The following is a 16,874-nucleotide window of genomic DNA, read 5'->3' as shown; positions in this document are numbered from 1 at the left end:
TTGTATATATAAACTACAATTTCTTTATCCATTCATCAGTTGATGGATATTTAGGCTCTTTCCATAGTTTGCCTCTTGTTGAAAGTGCTGCTATAAACATTGGGGTACAAGTGCCCCTATGCATCAGCACTCCTGTATCCCTTGGGTAAATTCCTAGCAGTGCTATTGCTGGGTCATTTAAAAAAAAAAAAAACCTTGATAAAGGGGGTAACTCAGAAGTGAGTGGAAGCAGGGAGCAGGTAAACACCACTACTTTAATACTGTGAACCTTTTATCAAGTTCTCCAAATGGAGGATGAATATGAACCTTGTGGTCAGATTACTTTTCATTTTGGGGGAAAAAGTCCTTTGCTGGGTTTTTGTAATGGTAAAGCCAAAAAGAATATTATTCTACAATGGGATGTTCAAAATAGTGAGGAAGCAAAATAGCTCTAAATAACAACAAAAAAAAGTTGTCTTCATTCTAGGCCCTAATTAAGTCTCTGAAGATGATTATGTTTCCTGGAGGGGGGCTTTGAACTGGGGGTTAGGAGTGGTGGGTGAGAGAGAAAATAGATCTGTTTCTTGCTGGATCTCAGAAGATTGTGGGGCAACTGAACTCCAGGCAGGGAGCCCGTGATCAAAGGCACTTCTCTTTCAAAGATGCCAAATGCATCATGTGGGCGGACTAAGTAGCATCTCCTCTCCACCCCATTATGTCTCTATCCCCACATCCCAGCTACCTTATAGAAGGATGAGGCCTTTATATCTTAGAAGTCCTAAGAAGTCATCTTTTGTTTGTCCTCCTCCATTGTTATTCCTTTTTGTACCCACCATTCATCTGAGAAATGTAGTTAAACCAAGTAACAGGATCTTCACTGAGCATTGGTGACTTTGTTCTCTCCCAGAGTGGATCAGGAGGACAGCAACAACATGGAAAAGCCAGCCTGGAGTTAGAATCAGAAAGTTAATTGGTTGAGAGGACTCTCCAAACCTGAAGAATTTGTAGGATATATAAGCATTCTTTGGATCAAAAAAAAAAAAATGCTGGACTTCCAAAAATCAAATGGGATACAAGCTCCAATGATTCATAACTGTTTGTTGTAGGTATGATCCTCAAAGACTGGAAAAGCCATACACATCTGGATGATATTTACAAAAAACAGAAGTACCCTGGGCAGACATGAAATGCTAGAAATGTGCGGTGTTGACCTGTCTTGTGGGTTTCCTCTCTGTTTCTCTCATTTTTTTTTTTCTGCCAGAGAAGCCACTGGCATTGCTGCTACTGGGGTCCTGGTCACCTTTTACTGGACAGCTATAAATGGAGGAATGAAGAAAACTTGGTGGACACTGCCACCAGAACCACAGTCTTTCTTCTGAATCGTCCCTTTGATCATTAATATTTCTCAGTAAGTTGCATTGTCTATGGTTCTTTTTGGAAGTTCCCCTTTCTCCTCCTACCACTAATTGAATTATCTTCTGTATTCTCATTAGTCCAGATTGCAAAGGATAGCAACTGACTGGATAACAGATTGGGACAATTCATCTATCTCCTATTAAGAAGAGAGCCTCTTGTAGCAGGCTACCTCATGTATTGCTGACCAATGTATGCTTAGGCTAACCATCAGGTTACATTAGATCAGGTGTCCATAGTTCTCTATAGAGTATAAAGGGCATTGCAGGATTATTTCTGAGAGGAGGTAACTGAGCATTTCAGATTGAGAGAGATATTGGGCACCAGACTAGTAAAAGTCCATAGTGAAACAAATATGCACATTCAAATACATAAGAAAACAGCATTTGATGAAAACATATACACATACAGTTAAATAGGTTTCTGCTAAAGATCATTAAATCAAAGAAAGAGGTTCAGTACTTGTCATCACTACAGACACACTTTACAGATGGGGTTAAGCCAACATGGCAACACGAAAGTTGAATCTATTACTGTCCAGGTCAAATTCCTAATATGTGATTAATTGTTGAGCCTTGTCTTTCTAAAATAAGGAAAACACTGGCCAGTTTTTGTTCTGCTTTTTATAATAAAGCATGCAGTTGTGGCTTATATTAGTTGCAAAAGAGAAAGCATACTATGTGAAATAGTAAACCACAGCTTGATTGTCCTTTGATAATCTACATTCCCTGGATGCTGCAGTTTATTTACACAAGTATTGATGAAAGGCTAACTTTTTATTATACACAAACCAATTTAAACCATTCTTAAAAATGAATTTAAAAAGTCATCTTTGCTTGCACAATTACACAATTACATGGTTTTCAGCAATCTCTGTTTCTTTCTTTAAAATTCCGTTGGAACACGGTTATTTTTATATTACCTATAGATAGGATTTTTTCTAGCAATTTGACAAATAAAATTAAAGTCAAATTTTGACTTTCTTCTATCTCAATGTCAGACAATACCCCCAATCAAAATGGCTTAGTGGTATAAAATAAAAGGCTCAAAATCGATATTCCAAGGACCTACTTTATCAGGTCCCCTGGTTCTCAGCCACTGTTTCTCTCTCTCCTTATGTTTGGAGCCATTTGACACCTTGGTATGGGCTCAGTCATTTCTCAGGTCCAAAGGCCCTTGGTGGGAAGGATCTGAGGACAGCCATCCCCCACTGGAGGGACCAGCTTCAAGACGCACTTTACTGTTCATCCTTCTCAGAGCTTGTATACAATTTTCCTGACTTGGATTTTTCTTTTTTCTAAAACCCAGAATTAAAAACAACTTTTTGAAAAATTGACTCTATGTCTTAAAAATGGGTCACTGAAATTTATTGGATTTAGCTTTCATTTTTGACATCAATATATCTTACCAGGACATCCAGGTCTACTCTCTGTTCACTGGATCCATAATTATAGACATGGTTTCCATGTAATGGAGCAGCATGATATCCTGGGGATAGGTGAAGTGCTTAAGAAGCCCATGAGCCAAACGAGAAGGCAGCAAACTATGGCTTAGAGGCCACATCTGCCCTGCAGCCTGTTTCTGTAAAGCTTGCAAGCCAAGAATGATTTTTATTTGTTAGGTTGGTTTTTAAAAAGAAAGAGGAAAAAGAATATGCATTAGAGACCATATGTGGCATACAAAGCCTAATATATTTACTATTTGACCCTTTCTAGGAATAGTTTGCCAATCCCTGAACTAAATTACTACAGAGCCAGAGAGTTGATATAGTCCTCAGTCCATTGCTGTCCCTGCTATTTAAAGGAAACTGTTTTTGTGGTCTCTCCTTATTGGGGTATTTAATCTAGGAAAAGAATTTGCCAACTTAACAGTTCTATATCAAGAATCAGAGTCTGTGTTGACTGCAGAAAATAAACCACATATAAAACAGCAGCCCCACTTGGAATCACCTTCTCATTAAGTTTCTGATAATCCATTAATATTGTTCCCCAAACCCATCCATCTTCTCACTGGTCAAGCAGGAGAGCTTAATGAGGATGGGGGTAACTGGGAAATGTAACAGAAATTATTATTCCTACCTTCCTCAAGTGTTTGATAGTAACATTCATCTCTACAACCCCTCCAGCTGCATGGTATTTTTTAGGTTGACTATTATGGCAACACCTTGGCACAGAGGCTTCCTTTTGCCCATCCGGAGCCTTCACTCCATGGGCCAGGAAGCCAACATGTAGATGTTGACAAGTCTGTTCCAGCTATACCTATGAAAACCAGGAAAGTAGCTATGGAATGATTCACCAGTAGGTCCCTGTTGACTCACTGTGAAAGGAACCCAGACCACATATCCACTGATACTCTCTGAACTTCAGTAAGCCTCCTCTGTGTAGTGGGCCACAACAGCATTCTGGAATCAACATTAGCTCGAGCCCATGTCAATAATCTGCAAAGGTCTGGGTGGCTCCTTTCTCCCAAGCAAAGCCATTTTCCTGAGAGGTGGCTGCAGGTCCTTTTCAGGGGAAGACCAGGAACAGTGCTCATGGCACTATTGTAGGATACTTGCTCATTCATTTCTGGGCTTGGGTCTATGAACTGCAAAAGGGCTATAACTCATAATTACAGTTACTCAGGTCACCTAGAATTTAGCTTTTTTTTTAGTTTCAGTTTATGCAGATCAAGGAGCATGATAACAGTCCTGCACATTCCTATCCCTGGCAGTCAGACCCTGTGATATCTCTCCAGCTACCTATTAGGGGAACCACATCCATCTGCCTCTGTCTTGGGTCTGTCATTGTAGCATCCCCTGCACTTTGCTGCCTGGGACCCCATCAACCCCAGAAAAGTCAGGAGCCCTATCCTTTAGCAGCAACTCCTATGGTCAGGTCTGGCCTGCAGAGAACAGCCACTCTGATGATTTTTAAGGTGTTTCTTTATTAACACAGTGCCTCACTGTAGAAAAGTGCCCTGTAGTCTGTCTCATGAGACATAACTAAATGTAGATGAGTGATTTGTATATCATAAACATACCCTAATATTTCTTTATCTTTACATCCATTTCTCTACATTATCCCAAGAAATTTCTGGTAACATAGCTTATACATTGGCTACCACCATACCAACAATTCTGTCAAACATTCTGAGCTACTCAAGTGAGCATATTGAACATGGAATCCCTGGCAAGTGCACCCAATGCAAAATAACCAACCCAATCTAAAATTACTCTTCTCTCTTCTTGGTCTGACACCCTTGGAATCCATTCCCACACATATTGCAGGTTTTTGCCATTGCAACTGAGCAAAATCTTGTGATTCTTTTTGTTGTATAAATCTTTTCCCTCCAGCTTTGACTTTGTATTTGCCACCACACTCGCATGCCGGGATTTATTCTATATGGCTCTAAGGCAATGTTGAGGTATAGACACACAGAGAGCTGACAACTTCTGCTAACTTAACTCCCTCCAGTGAAGTCATCACGTGGCCCTCTGGCAAGAAAAGAACAGCCTCCTAAAACAGGAAACAAGTTTGCTTTTGCTTTCAAGGAACATTTGATGGAATATGGGCTTTTAAGGTACTCAGGGACATATGAATCTACCACATTCCATATCTCAGTTTTCTTGGCCCCATTCATCCTGATAAATGCGCTAGGGTTCACACAAGAAACATGAAGTGTATGAATCCACACTGTTATGCAGTTCGGAAACCTGAAGGATCAGACTCTGGTTCTATCTTTTGGTTCTGTCCATTGAACAACTACAAGACAGAAGAGAGGCCTGCAGGCAGCCATGGAAGTTCCTCGATTCTCTGACCATACTTAAGCAGAGCACTTTATATTTCATTTTATCATTTGTCCTTTAAGTTCTCTGGAGCTGATAGAAAAATCTACCCCACATACTCACAACCCTCCCTGCATTCCTTAATCCTCGCATAATTACCAGCATCTCTTAAGCCACCAGAACATTGTCATTGATAGGCTTCTTATTCTGAACAACCCCCGGTGATGAGGTACTACATCACCAGTACATACCAGTGTCTATTTTATGATACCAACAGATTCTTAGCCGCCTTCAGTTCAAACCAGAGAGCTAACTAATCTCAGAATTTCACTCCTTGAGAGCCAGTTGCTTGCAACCACAACAGTCTGTGAGGGTTCAGTTACAGAGAATAAAACCTACTCTAGACCATGCCAGCAGAAAGAAATTTGTTTTATTGGGTATTAAGTGGCTTCTCAAATTGTTCATAAACTGAAGAGACTTTAGTCTGATCTTCCAGGAGAGGAAACTTAAGTCATGACCAGAACTGCTGCTGCCCTGGCCATAATCAAGAAGTGGCCTGATGAATCAAGAAGTTGTGGTGACAGCTGCTAGCTCAAGATCAAAGCACTTGCACTTCAATCTGCACCAGCAAAAATAGGAGGCTCATGTCATGTTTCCCTCCACTCTTACTTTAGTTCTGGATTTAAGTCTTATGTAAAGGCATCTGGTTGACAGAACATAAATCATGTCCCGAAATGTGGGAAATGTAGATTTAGCTCACTAGCCTCTGCAGTATAGGAAGCCACAGCAGAAAGAGGTGGGAATCGATTTGGGGAAAGCAAGTCTGTCGTACCCACCACAGTCCTCTTTTGGGGGGGGGGGGGCTTTCTGTGATTGGACTTCTGCTACCTGCTGACGGGATTTCCTGATGCAAACCTGCCAGTCTTGTTGCAACATGTCTGTATACTGACCCCTCCTCAATTGTCCCTCTCCAACTATTAGACAAATATTGTCCACTCCCCCATTGTTTGGTATTAAAACTCGCCTCCAATATGAACTACTTTCCTGGGGTACTGTTATCTGCTTCTCCTTGCCATACTCTTTACATGTGGTTTTTTGCTTCCTAGATTGAACTTTTTCCTGCTCCTACTGCTGTTTTCTTCACAGTGCCTGCTCCAGAGAGGGTCCTACGAATCTACCCAATCCCAACGCAGTCGACTTGGACACGCTGAGTCAAATCTCATGATATAACAATTAACAATATTTAAGGGCATCAATCTAAATAGACTGCAAAATAGAATCCAAATTTTCAAAGAGGTCTATATCATCTCTTTCAAATGTGCCAAAAATAATATTAATATTTATCAAGTTCGTATCTGGGAAGTAAATAATACCTTGAATCTTCCTTTTAATTCAGGTACATGTACAAGATAGTACACTGTTCTTTCTTATTCCTCTGTTTTCTTTTTTGTTTTGTAATTTGATTTTGTTATTTTATTTGAGTATAGCTGACACACAATGTTACAATAGTTTCTGGTGTATGACGTAGTGATTCAACATCTCTGCACATTATGTTCACGACTAGTGTAGCTACCAGCTGTCACCATGCAGTGCTATTACAATATCACCGACTATATTCCCTATGCTGTGCCTTTTATTCCTGAGATGTATTCATTCCATAAGACAGAATACTTTTTCTAATCCAAATATTTCCTTTCATCCCCCAAACAATATTAATTATGCTGATCAGTCTTCCTCAGTTAACTAGATTTACCCTAATTAGCTGGTCTCTTTTCTTCCAAACTACTTGGCTCTGGAGACTTTATATCTGAACTTAAAATTTTTCTGAAGAATCTAGTACAAAATGAATTATGCTGTTTCTTTCTGTATATAATTGGATTTCAAAAAGATTTTTTTTTTCTATCAGTGAATCACATAAAGATCACATCTACCCTCACTACTCTATGACCTTTCTATACTGGTCATAGCAGAATTTAAAAAGAGCTCATAGGAAATGTCAGCTTTGTCCTATGTTAAGTCTCTCTAACAGCTGCTCCATTACAGGATTTTATTCTTCATCTTGTACATAGTTTATATCAAGTTGAATATAGCATGTTTTATTCTTTTTTAAATTTTTTAATGTTTATTTTTGAGAGACAGAGACAGAGTGAGTGGAAGAGAGCAGAGAGAGAGGGAGACAGAATCCAAAGCAGGCTCCAGGCTCTGAGCTGTCAGCACAGAGCCCGACTTGGGGCTCGAACTCATGAACCAGAAGATCATGACCTGAGCTGAAGTCAGACACTTAACTGACTGAGCCACCCAGGCATCCCAGTATGTTTTATTCTGTGTGGGATTTTTGTTAAATTGCTACTTGTGCCATCAGTGAAACAGGGATTTATTCTAAAATAACTATTATATATATATTTTTTGTAGATTAGGTATGCAGCATCTAGTTCCAAGGTTTCTATCTTTGATGAGTTAGGAAATTGGTTTTGTGTAAATGTGTCTGACACATCTGATTCTAAAAATAAATTTTGGATTGCTCCCAGGTTAGCCTTCTGAAATTACATAATTTTCACAAGTTATTAATATCACTCAGAATTTCTCTTTCCATGCTGTTTTTAAAATCAACACATTGTCTCCCCCTCTATCACTGCCATCCCTCAGTCATTCTTTTTTCTTTTAAGGGGGTCCTGACTAGGAGAGGTGCTAATTGATTTTGTCCTTCTAACCAGCAATAATAGGAAATTTGGGCCCCTCACGTGGCTCAAATCCCAAGCCTGCCCCATGTTTTTTCCAACCCTCAAAAACAGACATTTCTATTTGTTTTGAATTCCCTTTTTAATTGTTAGCCACAGTCTTTTTCAATGCAGAAGCAAACCACATGGTGGACTCTCTATTCCCCAGTATTTCCATCCAGGTCTGCACATGGTTAACAAAGTATGCCACAGCAGGTAAAATCAATGGCTTTGGTCCTCTGCAGCTTGTCATCATGATCAATGGATTATCACAGCTGGGCCAATTATGCAGCAATTTGTATCGATTGTTTAGAGTGGCAGTGGTGAATCCTAGTAACTAAACTTGCCATAGTAGGATTTGCTTCTTCTCGAACTATATAGGCTCAAGACAATTCAATGAACTTACATAACTTTTAGATGTTCATAATTCCATATGGTCTAAACAAACTTTACTTTGTGAACTTAGCTTTCCAAGCACTTACATATGGCTTTAAAATGTGACTTAGTGACTAAAGTGAAATTGACCATACCTTTTCTTACCAGTTTTTAATTATTACCTGAATTTTTTCTTTTAAAATGAAAGTATGTGCAGAGATTATCCATGTACTTAATTTTATGTGTGAGCAAGCTGGGTCAGTCAATATTATTGTGTTTATAGAGTTAATTTAATATCAAATAGACCTTATGCCATTTTTTTCACATTTAAACATTGAACTAGATGGAGTCTCAGAGCTCTAATTATTTTACATTTAAGAGTCAATTTTTAAATGACTTCTCAGTTTTGAAGAATATGTCCTGTCTGTTGGAAGAGGAAGAAGGCTTTCACACATAAGGGTCGTGTTCTTTATGACTATAGTTCATCAGTAACTAGACTATAGTCATATGGTTGTGTGCGTGTGTGTGTATGTGTTCAAATTGCTAGCTAAGAGCCACTGATGTTTTAAAGACAAGTACAATACTTTCCTAAATGGATAACATTAGAAAAGACTATTGACTGGCAAGTTGTAGGTGACTCCAGTCCTTCTTGAATTACTAAAAATAGGCAATGCTCCATTTGCTCTTTACCTAAAATAAATGAAGTTCTTCCAACTCATGAATGCTGCACTAAAAGGTCAAAATCTTTTATTCCCATCTCAGGAGCAATGTTTCTAAAAGACACTGTGCCCTATGCCTTTGCTGAGCAAAACAGCTAAGAAGATAGCAATTTTTAATTATAGTATACAAGGTTTCTCTAATGACCTTATGACTTTGGGACATTAAAAAGTCTATTCACTAATAAGACACAAAAACAGAAGAAACCTGAGTGGAAATGTCAGTTTAAACATTACATAGGGATCCATTTAATGATGCATGAGTGAAAGAAAATACATTGTATGTCTTTTTTTTAATAACCTTTTAAAAATATCTGTATTCCCTTTGCTTTCCTTATTTATATTATATTTATCTGAATATGTGAACATGCACTTCTTTTTGTTACACTACTGAAATTGCTACTGGATTGGCCTGAAGGATAAAGTAATATAAGATTTAAGTGTAAAATTTCGATTACAGTAATAGAATAGGCATTTCATAGAGAAAGATAAAATGTTTTTACTTATTAGGTCAACCACTGGTGAATGAGTCTCAGAATGATCTATCAGGAAAGCAAAAGTATCCTATGCGGTAGAGTCCACCACTGAATTATTTTATGCCACTTGCAAATGTTTGTTTTCTAATTGTAAAAACACTAACACTCGTTTAGAAAATTCAAAATAACATTTTATTTAAAAATATCTATCTTAACCTACACAGAGGTATTTATTATTTATATGTTGATGGATTTTATTCCAATATTCAGTGGTTAAGAGCATGGGATCTACAGCCAGTTCAAACTACTAGTCTGCCCTTTGTAAGCCTTGAGACCTTGGGCAAGTAACTTAATTACTTTTTGATTCAGTTTCCATATCAATAAAATAGGCATTAAAGTAGACATAATCCATGCATCTATTGAGAAAATTAAATGAGGGGATACATGTAAAGTTCTTAGGGAAAACTCCTGGTATATGGTGACAGTATAGCACACAACAGCTTTAATTATTATTGTTAAGGTTTTCCATCTCATATATATTTTTCTTATATTGATGATTTACTATGTTTTGGGACATCACCAACTTAAAAAGAGATTTGTGAACCTTCTGGAAAATTTGGAAAATATGGACAAGCATTTAAAAATAAAGTTACACTTGTTATTACATTGTCAGACATAAACACTGCTAATATCTGAATATACAGTTTTAAAATCATCTTTGATCATGATAGGTCTCAAATACTTGGGTGAGATTTTAAAAATACATAATACACATCCTCGCCAGCAACTATAGTCTCCTGATTTGTTCATTTTAGCCACTCTGACTGGTGTGAGGTGGTATCTGAGTGTGGTTTTGATTTGTATTGCACTGTTGGTGGGAATGCAAACTGGTGCAGCCGCTTTGGAAAGCAGTGTGGAGGTTTCTCAAAAAATTAAAAATAGATCTACCCTAGGACCCAGCAATAGCACTGTTAGGAATTTACCCAAGGGATACAGGAGTGCTGAAGCATAGGGGCACTTGGACCCCAATGTTTACAGCAGCACTTTCAACAATAGCCAAATTATGGAAAGAGCCTAAATGTCCATCAAATGATGAATGGATAAAGAAATTGTGGTTTATATACAAAACGGAATACTATGTGGCAATGGGAAAGAATGAAATCTGGCCTTTTGTAGCAACGTGGATGGAACTGGAGAGTGTTATGCTAAATGAAATAAGTCATACAGAGAAAGACAGATACCACAAGTTTTCACTCTTATGTGGATCCTGACAAACTTACCAGAAATTTCTCATGGGGGAGGGGAAGGGAAAAAACAGGAAAAAAAAAAAAAAAGAGAGGGAGGGAGCCAAAACATAAGAGACTCTTAAAAACTGAAAAAAAACTGAGGGTTGATGGGGGGTGGGAGGGAGGGAAGGGTGGGTGATGGGTGTTGAGGAGGGCACCTGTTGGGATGAGCACTGGGTGTTGTATGGAAACCAATTTGACAATAAATTTCATATTAAAAAAATAAAATAAAAATATATAATACATAGGAATAAATTTACAAAAGTAGTGGAAGGCTTATACACTAAAAATTATAAACATTATTGAGGGAAATTAATTTCTAAATGATTAGAAAGACATTCCATCTACTGAAATTGGAATACTCATTAGTTTTAAGATGGAAAATTTCCCTGAGATTTATCAACACAAGCTTTATATTCAGCACAATACCTATTAAAATTCCAGTAAGTCTTTTTTTTTTTTTTTGGCAAAAATTGATGAGAAATGTGTAGTATGTAGGATTTTCCCATTGGCCTAAAATGTATATGGGATTGCAAAAGACCTAAAGAGCCAAAACAATTTTGAAAAGAAGAGCAAATTGGGAAGCCTAACTTCCTAACTTCAAAGCTTAATATAAAAGTATAGTTACCAAGACAATGTGGTATAGGCATAAGGACAGATATATTCTTTTCTTTTTATATATAATTTTTTTCATGTATTATTTATTTTTGAGACAGAGACAGAGCATGAGCAGGGGAGGGGCAGAGAGAGAGGGAGACACAGAATGGGAAGCAGGCTCCAGGCTCCAGGCTCCAGGCTCTGAGCTGTCAGCACAGAGCCCGACGCGGGGCTTGAACTCACAAACCACAAGATCATGACCTGAGCCAAAGTCAGATGCTTAACCGACTGAGCCACCCAGGTGCCCTGATACATTCTTTTTTATATATAAAATCTATTTGCTTTTTAAACAAATGATTCTTGGACAAGTGGAAAAGCACATGCCAAGAAAATGAGCTCAGACCTCCACACTGTTTTCCAGAGCGGCTGCACCAGTTTGCATTCCCACCAACAGTGCAATACTCAGACCTTAACTCTCACACAAAAATTTTAGAGGATAACATAAGAGAAAATATTTGAGATATGGGTCAGGTAAAGATTCCTTAAATACAGCACTGAAATCATGGTCCATTAAAAAACTTAATAAATTGGACTTCCTCAAAAGTCTTGTACTTCAAAATACACCATTAATAAAATAAAACCACAAGCCATAGACAGGAAGAAAATATTTGCAAAACACATATCTGATAAGGAACATGTACCCAGAATGTACAAAGAACTCTTACAATTCAACAACAAAACAGACAACCCAATCAAAACATGGACAAAAGATTTAAATAGACATTTCACCAAAAACAATATATGAATGGTGGAGAAGCCCAAGAAAAGATGCTCAATGTTATTAATCAATAGGGGAATGCAGACTAAAACCACAGTGAGACACTATATACCCACTAGAAAGACCATAATCAAGATAGACAATGACGGGTGTTGGCTAGAATGTGGATAATTGGAAAGGGGCATGTAAAATAATACACAGCCAATTTAAAAACTGTTTGTTAGTTTCTTATAATGTTAAATAAATTTAATATAACCACTCTTAGGTATCTTCCCAAGAAAAGAAGAAAATATATATCTGCACAAAGATTTGTACATGAATATTTACATCTGTAAATGGCCAAAAATTGGAAACAACCCAAATGTTCATCAACTGACAAATGGGTAGACAAAATGTAGTATACCCATACAGTGGAATACTATTTAGCAATAACAAGGACAAGTCCCTGATACAGGTCATGATGTGGCTGTTTTCTCTTTTCATTCACTTATCACTGGCATTTAGTTCTTAAATTTTTTTAATGTTTATTATTGAGAGAGAGAGAGACAGAGCATGAGCATGGGAGGGGCAGAGACAGGAGGAGACACAGAATCCAAAGCAGGCTCCAGGCTCTGAGCTGTCAGCACAGAGCCTGATGCAGGGCTCGAACTCACAAACTGTGAGATCGTGACCTGAGCTGAAGTCGGATGCTTAACCGACTGAGCCACCCAGGCTCTGGCATTTATTTCTTAAACAATAAACTGTCAGGTGAAAGAATCCAAACAGAAGAGACCACATATTGCATAATTCCATTTTTTTTTATATTCAGGAAAGGTAAATATATAGAAACAGAAAGTAGATTGGTGGTGGCCCAGAGTAGGGTATATGGAACAGAAAAGGAGATCAGCAGTAAATGGACATGAGAAATATTATCAGGGTGATGGAAATGTTCTGAACCTGATTTTTGGTGATGATTGCACAACTTGGTAAACTTTATAAAATTAAGTGTATGCTTTAAATAGGTGAATCATATGATATGTAAAATATGCCAAAATAAAGTTACATTAAATAATACCCTGATAGATTCCATCCTAAGCCATGTATCTCTGTGTCTTGAAAACATACATACATGGAAGCATCATTGGAGGTTTGAAATTACTTATTTCTAAGCCACTTACCAGGAATCTTATACATAAGACATAGAAAGCTACATTTCTAACAAATTTTAATCAGTCATTTATCACACTATTTCAGAGAATGACTATGTTAAAAGTAATGTGGCAAATGGCATCAATGCCCAAAACAAAGCAAAAATCTAAACAGCAGGTGGTCAGTGAAACTGAAAGACTGGTTTATGAATGTGGAGGCAGACAAATATGAATAATCCAGAAGGTACAATTCCTCAAAGATGCATAATTTCAGCTAAGATCTGAAATATGAGTAGGAGATAATTAGGGGAGGAGGTCGTTTCAGGCCCATACACAGTTGGAAATGATAATTAGCTGTGGTTTAGGAAGGTTCTATTGCTCTCCTAGCTGCAGAGGGAATAATCTGCAATGGGTACAAGTTTGTATACTGCAAATAAAGAGGTAGTTTGTTGGTGAATAGAGATGTGTTCTGATGGATGTTGGGGACCATCAGGAGTAGTAATACTGAGATTACATGAAAGTTCTAACAAGGATAAACCCAACTGGATAGCAAGATGACATACAGACCTAAATTTTACTTGTTTTAATCATTCATTTACCATTTTCAACAAATTTATGGAGATATTATATATATATCATATATATCAGATATCACATATATCATATATATCACATATATATGATATATATCATATATATCTTATATATATGAAAAGAATATATAATTCACCCATTTTAAGTGTACAACTCACTGATTTTTAGTAAATTTACTGAGGTGTACACCATCATCATAATCCAATTTTAGAATACTTTCATCCCACTAATAACAACCCTCATGCGCATTAGCTATAAATCCTTGCCTTTATACCATGCTCATGCCTCAAGCAGCCAGTATTCTAATTTGTATTTTTATATATTAGCCTTTACTGGATCATTTTATATAAATAAAGTCACACATTTGGGAGTAGGACTTTTTTCACTTCGCATAACGTTTATGAGGTTCATGTAGCATTATCAGTATTTCATTCCTTTTGATTGCTAAATAGTACTCCATTGTATGGATATACAACATTTTCTCTATTCACCAGGTGAAGAGCATTTACACTATTTCCACTCTTTGACTATTATGAATAATGACGTTATGAACATTTACGTGTAATTTTCTAACATAGATATATGCTTTCATTTATCTAGGGTAAATGGCTAGGTGTGGAATTGCTAGAATGTTTGATAAACTGATGTTTAATTTTATAGGAAACTGCCAGTCTGTTTTCAAATTAGCTGTATCATTTTACATTCTCACCAGCAATGCAAAAGGCTTTCTGACTCCCTACATCTTTGACAATAATCGTTGTCTATCTTTTCTATTAGAACCATTCTAATGGGCATGAAATGGTATCCCACTACAGTTGTAGTTTGCATTTCTCTAATGACTAATGACATTGATAATCTTTTCATGTGCTTGTTAGCCACTCATATATCTTCTCTGGCTAAATGTCTATCCAATATTTTGCCTATTTTTATCTGGACTGTTTGTCTTTTTATTCTGAAGGTTTAAGAGTTGTTCGTATATTCCAAATACACATCCTTTATCAGATACATGATTTGCAAACACTTTCTCCTTGTCTCTGGTTTGTCTTTTCGTTTTCATAACGATGTCTCTTGAAGCACAAAAGTTTGGAAATTTGATGAGGTCCACTTTACCATTCTTTTCTTTTATGGATCATGCTTTTGGTTCATGTCCAAGAAATCTTTGCATAACCCAAGATATCAAAGATCGTCTCCTATATTTTCATCTGAAAGATTTTTTTCAGCTCTTACACCTACATCTCTAAGCTACTTGAATTAAATTTTGTGTATAGTCTAAGGGTCTTCCCCAATTCATCTTTCCTAGAATTTCACCTTTTTACACATGTATATCCAATTGTTCCAGCATAATTTGTTGAAAGAAACTATATTTTTCCCATTGAATCACCTTGCCACCTTTGTGGAAGGTCAATTTAACCATAAATAGAAGGGTTTATTTCTAGACTCTCAATTCTGTTACATTTTTCTATATATCTATCTTTACACCTGTACCACACCACCGTATTGTAAATTTTCAAATCAGGAAATAAACTTTCTTCACCTTTATTTTTTTGAATTGTTTTGGCTATGGTAGGTCTTTTCACTCATTTATCATTGATGTTTAGTCGTTAACGAGACAAATGCCTTTAAAGCTTCATTTTTTCTGCCAAGTTTTAAAGTCACCTGAGTGTTACATTATTCACATAACAACAGAGATGAGAAAATAAACTTTGCTTTTGAGGCACTGTGATAGATTTGGCAACTACATGGGTATGACAATGTATATAAAAGACTATATGTGAACATGATACATTTGATTTTACAAAACATATATATATTTAGTGTCATGTCATTGAGAAAAGAGTGTAGAAATATCTCTGGTAAACACTTGAATATGAAACGTTAAGGAAAAAATATCTCAATTCAGCTATTTTGTTGTTAATTTCTGATCTTTCTCATAGCACAAAGCTGTTTTCCATAGATTGTTCATGGTAACGTTACAAACTAATCAACTATGCAAGAGATTTTTGTTATAAGTACCAATTAATCCATCAAAACAAGTTAAAATAGCTATTCAAACTGTTTGTTATGATTGTTAAAAAGATGCAGCAGTATCTCTTGGTAAATGTTTCTTTTATGTTTGATCCAGTTTTTATGAAATATGCTAAGGAGGTAACAAAAATATGATAAAAATCAGCATGTGTTTCTTCATGTGATAGTATCAGATGTTTACCACTTGTTTATGAATATGTTATCCAATAAATCTTTAACAACTTTTTTATCTGGGAGAAAGCCAAAATGAACACAGCAATCTCAGCAGGCCAGAAATATACAGCTATTACTAAGAACAAGATAGCAATTTTTGAAATCAAACCTAGCCTGATGATTCTTGGGCACAGTCTGCTATTAAAATACCCCAAAACACATTTATACATAATCATATAAGTATCTTGAACTAGCTCCTATAACCAAAAGCATTCTGAAATTATGGAAAATTTTCTGGCTATTTTTCACATAAAAAAGAAATTCCCCCCAAATAACCCTGCACTAACATTTACTATGCTGAGCTGTATTACCCATTATGAGGGATGATGGGAGATTTCCTTCTGCATAGAACTTCAAGGCAGGTCATGAAATAATGACTTTGTGTAAAATTTGTCATTTGATGGTTCCTGAAATAGAAAGTTTTATGCAGCACCAAATCATGCCTAGATTCTATTGGCTAGAATCCATTGGCTAGATTCTATTGGCTTCTCTACTGTTCCTCACTCATGTGTGAACTAGCTGTGACATGCCCTGTCTCTGCCTTGAATCATTACAGATATCAAGCATCACTCTCAGTCATTCACATGAAAGATGCTTACAGCAGGGAATGTACTTTGTGAGTACTTAAAAAAAAAAAAAAAATAAGGTCTTTATCCAGGATAGATTACTTCCCACTTTATGGACACATGAAGTCCAGGTGCCTGATCTCTTTCTCAAGTAGCGCAAAACCCATATAAAGTCTTCTATAGTATTAAGATCAGCTAATTTATAGAAGAAATGTCTCAACTTTGCATGCTATAAAACCACCTGAC

General features: G+C 36.7%; 1 long non-coding RNA gene across 2 annotated transcripts in view; it reads right to left on the bottom strand.

Annotated features, from left to right (window-relative positions):
• LOC147581733 (uncharacterized) overlaps positions 1 to 16,874 on the bottom strand; it is a 100,815-nt gene that overhangs the window by 1,920 nt on the left and 82,021 nt on the right. The window contains exon 4 of one of the 2 annotated variants that reach the window (XR_015250198.1): positions 722 to 925. This is a non-coding gene — a long non-coding RNA (uncharacterized LOC147581733). The remainder of the gene's footprint in view (positions 1 to 721; positions 926 to 16,874) is intronic. The other variant, XR_015250199.1, reaches the window with a different exon arrangement.

This window comes from Puma concolor, chromosome B1 (assembly GCF_028749965.1).
Source record: "Puma concolor isolate L17-30 chromosome B1, mPumCon1.1.hap2, whole genome shotgun sequence".
Classification (NCBI taxonomy): domain Eukaryota; kingdom Metazoa; phylum Chordata; class Mammalia; order Carnivora; family Felidae; genus Puma; species Puma concolor.
The sequence above is the reverse complement of the archived record's forward strand: the minus strand, read 5'-3'. Positions and strand labels throughout refer to the sequence as shown.